At 48.0% G+C, this 9,601-nt stretch overlaps 2 non-coding genes across 2 annotated transcripts; both read left to right on the forward strand.

Moving 5' to 3' along the window:
- Positions 1-5,200: 5,200 nt before the first annotated feature.
- On the forward strand, positions 5,201-5,284 carry TRNAL-CAA. Its single transcript has one exon. It is a non-coding gene; the product is annotated as a tRNA-Leu (tRNA).
- Positions 5,285-8,197: 2,913 nt separating this feature from the next.
- On the forward strand, positions 8,198-8,281 carry TRNAL-CAA. The gene has a single exon. It is a non-coding gene; the product is annotated as a tRNA-Leu (tRNA).
- The last annotated feature ends 1,320 nt before the right edge of the window (positions 8,282-9,601 follow it).

Consider the following 9,601-nt stretch of genomic DNA (forward strand, 5'->3'; position numbering starts at 1 on the left):
CGGAGGAGGAGGAGGAGGTTGAGGAGGAGGAGGAGCCGAAGGACGAGCCAGAGTAGGATGTGGGGGATGCTGGGGAGGCGAATTTGCATGCGGAGCAGCAGGCCATCCTCGATTCCCTGCGCTCGGAGTCGGATGCGATGGCTAGACGCCGTCGTCGGCAGGAGATGGAGGCGGAGAATGTCGCGGAAGTCCAAGAGATGCTCACGTACATGGATGTGGAGGAGGACCCGAAGCCATCCTACGCCCCCGTCCATCAGGCACCCGACACCGACGTCGTGGACATCTCCGACGATGAATCATAGCTAGGGTGTCATAATACCTAGGTTTATTTTGCATGGTTTGTATGAATCTAGGGGATGAAATATGGGAGACTCGAATGCAGAGGAGCAAATTTGAGGCATGACTGGTCACTGTCCGCGGACGTGCCCGGTTGCATCCGCTGACGTTTGAGGGATCCGAGTTGCCAAGTCCGACTATAGATGCTCCCAAAAGCGCGTTGTTAAAGGTGTATCTGAAGCCATGTAACCTCCCAAAAGCGCGTTGTTAGACAATTTTCAACTTTAAATTTACCTTATTAAACAATACAACATTTGTCACCATCAATCCCTTTCAAAAAGGGGAGTCATTTGTTTGTCCATAACTTAGGGAAAAAATTAGACTGAAGATAATTGTTACGCAACAGCTAAATCCACAGTCGCCATCATCCAAACAAGCCTGTAAATCCATTTACTCATGAAATATTTATTTTTAATCTCAAGATCCTCGATGTCCTGCCCCCTTGCTCTTTAGGCCGACACAAGACATCCCACCTTGCAAGTCGATATTTAGCCTTATAATCAGCACTTTACCAGAAAAATCTGGAACGATAACAATCAAGTCTTGTTCAGATGACTGGACACTATTTTCTCTAGCAGCCTAGCTCCCGTCAAGGCAGACTGTTCTCCATCACGTGGACTGTTCATCGAAGATGCTGTCTCGAGAAAATATAAAACACTAAACTGTTCTCTAGCGTCAGTAATCTGTGGTTCACCTGAACACCCGATTCTTGAGAGACCGCGAGAGCCCCAAGAGACGTGAGAGATCGACAGACGGTAGCCAGAACGGAGTTCCTCTCCTCCAGCGAGGAACAATTCTTTCACAACCCAATGTAGATTTGTCATCATCTGTAATATGACCTGCACCATGTAGCCTGATTGCTACCGGATGGTCGATGGGTGTTGCAGCCACACAACTCATAGGTCATTGTACTACGAACTATGCGTCATAGGATAGAAGGATTATTCGTACCCTGCAAAAAAAAAGGATTATTCGTATACCATCGCCAGACATGCACACTTGAAGCTAGAACCTTAGGGCATTTCCAACAGCGAACCACAAATTTTCTTCAGCATCCGTCCGTGGACAAAAGGACCAGTCTGTAGTCTGCGAATGTTAATGCCGGATGTCGCCATCCAACGCTGCCCATATATATTCAACGACAATTCAAACTAACCGGATGAAATACGTTCAAACACGACAGAATTCATTTAAGTTCGGTTATAATTTACATAAAAGACCGATATTTCAACCGTTTAACAAAATAACTAAGAAAAAACCTAAACCCTATACTTAAGACTACCTCATATGCGTGGCCGCCCTGCTCTGCCGCACCGCCGTCGTCGTCAGTGCCGTCGTCGTGGTCCATCCAGCGGCGGAATGACGCTGGAGGGCCGCGCCTGCCTGCCGCTCGCGGAGGAGCCGCTTCGCCTCTTGCTGCACAGTGTGGTGTGCCACCGCGGCCACTGCCGACGTTGTCCTCGGAGCCCTGGCGGCGGCCATGCAGCGACCGACGTTGGCGAAGCAGTCGCTAAGTGATCGCTCCTCACAGATCATGGAGAGCTCGCCGTCTAGGCGGCGACAACGCCTGGTAGCCGTCTCCGCGGTGGTCACGGAGCGGTCAAGCGCCCATGCGGCGGCGAGGTCGGGGTTGTTGCAGACCCAATACGGCACCACATCGCTCTTGGCGAACACAGAGCGGTGACCAGCATTGCGCCGATCGTACCTCGCCTGCTGCCTCGCGATGCGTTCTGCGTCGGATACGACGACCCTCGAGCCCAAGGTACCACCATAACCACCTCCTACGAGGTAGTGGAAGACGCGACCACGCTCCTTCACGATCGCGGGCGGCAACTCCTCCTTGATGATGATGGGGCAAAAATGGGGAGGCCCGAGCAACCCCAGATGCGTCCGCCATCCACGAGGAAAGCCACTCGTTCGCGGGACACCTCCTTCGGGTTGGTGCAGACGTTTTCATGGCGCGGTCCGCGCATGCCACCCAATGGACTAGATCCGGCTATTTAAGCCGGATGGTGAGGCAACCCTAGAACCGTCCCATTCCACTCCTTTTCCTACCGGCTGCTGGCGCCGCCACTCCCTCCTCTACACTTCCAATCCGAGCTCGCTGATGGCCGCCATGGTCGGGCAGAAGATCACATATTAGAAGATGCTCATGCACCAACAGGGGTTGGAGATCTAAGCTGAGATGCGCACCACGGAGGAGGTACGCCGCGCCGCCGAGCTTATCGGGACAGAGAAAAATGCGCAAATGTAGGTGCCGGAGAACGAGGAGGAGGAGCCGGGCATCGAGGATGAGGCCGCAACCATGGAGGAGGAAGCGGAGGAGGCGCTGGGCATGGAGCTCTATGGCTTAGCATGGCGGAGGCGGAGGCAGATTTCCAAAATGCCTAGGCCACGAAGGCAACAGTGGCTTTTGAGGTGGAGTGGACCGCCATCATCGACTCGATTCATTCCGAGCGGGAGGTGGCGGCCAGCCGCCGCCGTATCACCTCGTGAACATGGAGCTGGATGAGGTGTTTGCATCCCTCTTTGATTAGGAGGAAGAGAGGAAGACGGAGGTGCACTCCCCACCAATGACCACGTGCCTGGTCCGTCCGTCACGGGTACATAATTATCGACGAGTTTATTTTATTTATTTTCAATGTAGCTCCTTTTGCTATTGTCTATTTCGTACGGCGAGTGCGCATCTCATCTCGTCTGGTGGTGGTTTATGTGACGATGCATCGCGGTTTCACTCGTCCGCTACACGAACCACACACAGTCCCAGATGCGAACTTGTGATTGGCATTCTTCTCGTCAGTCAGTCCATGTGCATGTGCACGACGGTGATCAGGCAAGTGAAGTGAAGCGAAGGACATCGTGACATACCAACCGACGGAGATCGACAAGACGAGGCATATAGAACGATGACTCGAGGCATATAGTCCGAAGAGGAAAGTGCATTGGAGAGCTTGGGATGATCTGATGCAACCAAAGTGCAAAGGGGGTGCTGGTTTCAGAGATTTCAAAATTTTCAATTAAGCTTTATTAGCGAGGCAGGCTTGGAGACTCATTTCCAAGCCTGACAGCCTATGTGCACTTATTCTAAAAGCGAGATACTATCCGGATGGTGATCTTATGGACACGGTTTTTACGGGTAACGCTTCTTCCTCCTGGCAAGCAATTAGCTATGGCCTTGAACTCTTGAAGAAAGGACTGATTTGGAGAGTTGGGAATGGAAGGAGTACTCGTGTATGGCATGATAATTGGATCCCTAGACCATACTCCTACAAACCTATTTCTGTAAGAGGAAGATGCAGATATCACTTTGTCTCAGATTTGCTTAATGATAACTATTCCTGGAAGACCGATTTACTGCAGCAATTTTTTGTGCCCGCGGATGTGATTGAGATCTTAGGATTAGGGCCTCGCCGAGATTGGAGGAGGATACCTTGGCTTGGGGTCCAGGTAAATTTGGCTTATTCTCTGTTCAAAGTGCTTATAGGTTTTGAGGAGGCCTTCAGGGACAGCGCCACGGGTTCTAGCACGCGGTGGATGGACGTCGCGATTGTTGGAAACTCATTTGGTCCGCCGATGTTCCTTCCTCAGTGGCAACTTTGCATGGCGAGCTGCTACATAATCACTTCCTACTTGGAATAATAAGCATAAAAGAGGCTTGAGGTTAACGACCTGTGTTCGGTATGTTATGTGAAGACCGATGATTCCTTTCATGCTCTTTATCGCTGTACATTATCACGTGTGCTCTATGATGTTATGTCGGAAGTTTGGCCTCTACCAAACCTATCTTCTTTCCAGAACTCCGGTCGTGAATGGTTGCTGCAAGTGCTCTCCCAATTGCAGGATATTGAACGGTCTATGCTGCTAATGACGCTGTGGAGGGCGTGGCACATACGCAACAAGATTGTTCACAATAAAGCCCCGCCACCCATGAAAGTTTCACGCAGATTTTTGACGAGTTACCTGGACTCTCTCATTGGCATAAAATCTAATCTTGCTGCTGATCCTTCCAAGGGAAAGTCCCTGATGTTATATGGAGCAATTCGGCCTCTTATGGACAAGAGTGCAGACCCCAAGTGGGCTGCTCCTAGCTCTGGCTTTGTCAAGTTAAATACTGACGGCTCATTTGCAGAGGATGGCTCGGCTGGTGCAGGTATGGTGTTAAGAGATGAGAGGGGTGCCATCATTTTCTCTTCCTGTAGGCAATTATTTCACTGTCGGGACGCGCTTGAAGCTGAGCTATGTGCATGCATGGAAGATCTATCTTTTTCTATCCAGAGAAGCGACTTGCCAGTGCAGGTTGAGATGGACTCCCTAATGGCAGTAAAATTGGTTCAAGCTTTAGATATTGATAGATCGGTTTTCTCGTCCATCATCAAGGAGATTAGATACCTTTTGTCCCTTCATGATTTTTGTATTACTCATGTAAATCGTAATCAATATAAAGTTAGTGATAGTTTAGCATATTTTGCTCGTAGCGAGGGTATAACCATGACTTGGCTTAGTTCGGGACCTCCAGATGCTTTGAAGTTGGCTGCGATGGATTGTAAGGACTTGAGGTTTTGAGTAATACAAATTTCTACCCGCAAAAAGAAAAAAAGGGCGCTTTTTGCTTGGCATACGTGCTGGGTGCTGACCTGGCGGACAATCTGAGTTTCTGATGGTCACCGGCAATTACTCCCACCGAACGAACAAGCGTACGTACTGGCCAGTGGCCATGATGATCGGGAGACGAAGTCAGAGACAGACAGGGAGATGGATGCGGCCAGCGTGCGTGTGCTGGAAAGAAGAGTGGCGGCTCCAACTGTTCGTAACCGGCCCGTCAGCACATAAATTCTAGAATTGAATGTAGAAAATTGTCAACATCGTCAGGATGGCCGAGTGGTCTAAGGCGCCAGACTCAAGTTCTGGTCCTCTTACGAGGGCGTGGGTTCAAACCCCACTTCTGACATTCTTATTTTTTATTCCCTTTTTTGGCTTTATAAAAAAATTATACTCCTTCTGTCCCGTAATGTTAGACTATTTTGACACTATGCTAAGAAGGAAGTATATAATTAACTAGCTAGTCACAGAGACAAAAGATCACCATTTTGATACATTTTTTTTGCGATGGACCATTTTGATACATTTTTTTTTGCGCTGGACCATTTTGATACATTGTGTTTGCCACGATCATAGTAAGGATGATGCAACTATTCACTATAAAATCCAAGATTTTTTTTGTAGCTCATGTCGTGAACCATTTCATCGTGCAACATTATACCCATGTAGAGCACATCCATATGCATATTAGGACTTTATTAAAAAGATTTTTTCATACTTCAAAAATGTGAAATGTGATTTTTAAATTTTCGTTTTCGTGGCGGACATCCTTTTTGCCTTGAAATGTGCTACTCACCCACCTTGACCAAGACGAGTTAGGTGCAGTTTGTAGCCAAGGCATGAACTTTGTTGGAGACAATTATTTTTGAACCTGTGGATTTTTAGTCACAAATCCCCTTCAGCAAAAGATCTGCAGATAAAGTCTCAAGTTACCTGTCAATCATTTTCACTAATATTGTTTGATTTCTTTACAGAAAAAGATTTTCTGAGTTTATCAATTCCGTCCATCACTCAATTTGTTGCGAGACATTTTATGTTGGACTGGCACTAGGGTCCCTCAGGAAAACAGTCCGAAACCGGCGGTCTGAAGTTCGTCTCCTCCGTCGGACCGTTGGTGCCGCTCCATCGGGCCACGTAGTTCCTAGCCCGGCTATTTAAGTCGACCGCTAGCACAGAAACCCTACCCTTCCACATTTCCCGCTCCCGTCTGCGCCGCCGCCACTTTCCACTCGCCGTCCGCCACCACTATTAGCCATGCCCCATGCGGCCGGGTAAGGAGCTACCCATATGTAACACCGGAGCGCCGGTTGTAGCTCCTTAAGCAGATCTGGGCAATGTGTGAAAGAGGCAGCGGCGGCGGCGGCGGAAGAGGCAGCGGCGGCGGCGGAAGAGGCAGCGGCGTTTGCGGCGGATTTGGTGCTCCCCTTGCTGTTGGCCACCGTCTAGTCGACCTAGTCTGTGCCATGGCTCCCCCTACGCCATCCTCGTCTCCGATGCCGGTAAGCAGCACCCCTCCCCCTTTGTTAGCTTGATGGTTAGGCCGTTATGCTAGGTGCATGGTCGATTTTTCACTGAACGAACCGTCGATGTCGACTAGGTTATGGACGCACGGATGAGGCTGATAATCCAGGCAGCATCACTGATTAGTGTGATTCAGGCATGTGTCATGTTCATGCACCAGAGAGATGTTCGTCCTGCTGGTAGACCTTTGATTCTCTATGGTCCATTGTTTATCCGGGAACAGGAGAGGATCCAAAATCTGAACTACATCTACAACTGCAATGACGTCGAGGATCTCTGGATGCTTCGAATGAAAAGAGCACCATTTTCCAGGCTTGTCGAGACCTTGAGGAGCAAGGGGCTGCTACAAGATAGCATCAACACCAGTGTCGAAGAGCAAGTGCCATGTTCCTCCATGTTGTTGGCCATAACCAGAGGTTCAGGGTCATTCACAACACGTTCAGGAGATCAATGGAGACCATCTCTAGGTAATTCAAGCAGATGCTTTTTGCTATTGGAGAGCTTAGAGGAGAGATGATCAGGAGACCATCTGGTCAGACTCCACCCAAGATTCGTGGAAGCCCAAGATGGCATCCATACTTCAAGGTGAGCAATGACAATATACACTATTCATGGCTTGATATGCTTGTATTGTTCAAGTTGAGCACTAACACGGGCTTGTGATGCCATTTTCAGGATTGCATTGGGGCAATAGATGATACTCATATCACTGCCAGAGTTTCTAGGTCACAGTCTGCAGCATACACGGAGAGAAAGCACTACACACGCCAGAATGTGCTTGCTGTTGTTGACTTTGATCTGAAGTTCACATATGTACTGGCTGGCTGGGAGGGGTCAGCGCACGATGCTAACATTCTCAGTGACAGTATGAGTCGACCTGATGGGATTAACATCCCCGACGGCAAGTTCTACCTTGGAGATGCTAGCTATGCATGTCGGCCGAGTATTCTTCCACCCTTCAGGAAAACCAGGTACCATCTCAACGAGTTCTCTGGTAGGAACTATCCTAGGACTGCACAGGAGCTGTTTAATCTCAGACACTCCAGGCTTAGAGTAACTATTGAGAGGGCATTTGGAGCTCTGAAGAATAGGTTTAAGATCCTGGATCATAAGCCATTTCACCCATACTCCACTCAGGTTAAGCTAGTTCTTGCTTGTTGCATTATGCATAACTGGATCCTCCAGTGGGGCTTTGATGAACACATGCCTGAGGAGGAAGAGATCGAGCCTGACGATGTTGTTAGCTCCGGCCATGGTGTGGAGGCATTTGGCAATGACGCTTGGAAGAACAAAAGGTTGGAGTGTTCAGAGGCGATGTGGCTTAACCACTGTTCAAGATATCTTTCGATATGCCGATAAATCGGCCGATTTATCGCTTACCGCTGTCAAACTGATAAGATAAATCGGACGATAAATCAGCCGATATGGCGATAAATCAGCCGATTTACCCCTTATCATGGGTCGACCGATAAGTTCCCGATAAGCGATAGCCCCAACATTGAGCTTAACAGAGGTCAGTGCAGGATTTGAAGAATATGGAAGAAGAAGAAGAAGCATCAACAGAAGAAGAGAAAGATCTGGTAGCAGCAACACTGATGAACTATCCCTTATTTAGCCAATGGCATCAGAGACAGAGATGGATGCGGCCAGCGTGCATGTGCGGGGTGGTCGCTCCAATTGTTCGTAATCAGCCCGCCGACACATCTAATTTTAGAACTGAATGTACAATATAAATAACATTGTCAGGATGGCGGAGTGGTCTAAGGCGCCAGACTCAAGTTCTGGTCCTCTTACGAGGGTGTGGGTTCAAACCCCGCTTCTGACAATTAAACCATTTATTTATTCTTTTTTTGGCTTTACGAAAGTTATACTTCATTGTAAGACGCCTTTTAACATTATGAGACGGCAAAAGTATATTAATTAACTAGTCACGGTCATAGTATGGATGATAGGACTGTTCACTATACGATCCAAGATTTTTTTTTTGTAGCTCATGTCGTGAACCGTTTCATTGGAACATTATACCCACGTAGAGTACATGCATATGCATATTAGGACTTTATTAAAGAAGATTTTTTTCCATACTTCAAAAATGTGAAAATATGTTTTTTTTTGCATGCCGGACATCCTTTTCCCTTCAAATGTGCTGCTCACCCCACCTTGACCAAGATGAGCTAGGTGCAGTTTGTAGCCAAGGCATGAACTTTGTTGGAGACAATTATTTGAAAAGTTATACTTCATTGTAAGACGCCTTTTAACATTATGAGACGGCAAAAGTATATTAATTAACTAGTCACAGTCATAGTATGGATGATAGGACTGTTCACTATACGATCCAAGATTTATTTTTTGTAGCTCATGTCGTGAACCGTTTCATCGGAACATTATACCCACGTAGAGTACATGCATATGCATATTAGGACTTTATTAAAGAAGATTTTTTTCCATACTTCAAAAATGTGAAATATGTTTTTTTTTTTGCATGGCGGACATCCTTTTCCCTTCAAATGTGCTGCTCACCCCACCTTGACCAAGACGAGCTAGGTGCAGTTTGTAGCCAAGGCATGAACTTTGTTGGAGACAATTATTTTTGAACCCGTGGATTCTTAGTCACAAGTCCCCTTCAGCAAATCTGCAGATAAAGTCTCAAGTTACCTGTCAATCATTTCCATCAATATTGTTTGATTTCTTTACAGAAAAAGATTTTCTGAGTTTATCAATTCCGTCGAGTGTTTGACAAAAAACTATCATTTTAAGGGTCGTCGTCCCACAGAACTACCACTTTTTAAAAAGTGGTAGAAAACTATAAAAAATTCTTAATTTTGTGACTAAAAACTACCAGTTTCACTTGATGATCGTTTTAGACGATTTAAACAGAAAACTGACAAAACTGGCCCACCCGTCAGGGCTAATGTGGCTGAAAAGTCAATGCCAGAGGAGACTGGCCCACCCGCAGCCGTCGCCTCCCACCTCTCACCCCCACCCGCGCTGCAGATCGACGCCGCCGGACCTGTCCCCCGTCTCGCCGCCGGACCTGTCCCCCCGTCTCGCCGCCGATGGACTCCCGGGGTCCAACGCCTGCTCCCGCCTCTGTCACGGACGCGCCCAAGGCCCCCAAGAAGCAGGCGCGCCACCGGCCTGTAGC

The sequence above is a fragment of the Triticum urartu genome, chromosome 3 (genome assembly GCF_003073215.2).
Source record: "Triticum urartu cultivar G1812 chromosome 3, Tu2.1, whole genome shotgun sequence".
NCBI classification, from domain to species: domain Eukaryota; kingdom Viridiplantae; phylum Streptophyta; class Magnoliopsida; order Poales; family Poaceae; genus Triticum; species Triticum urartu.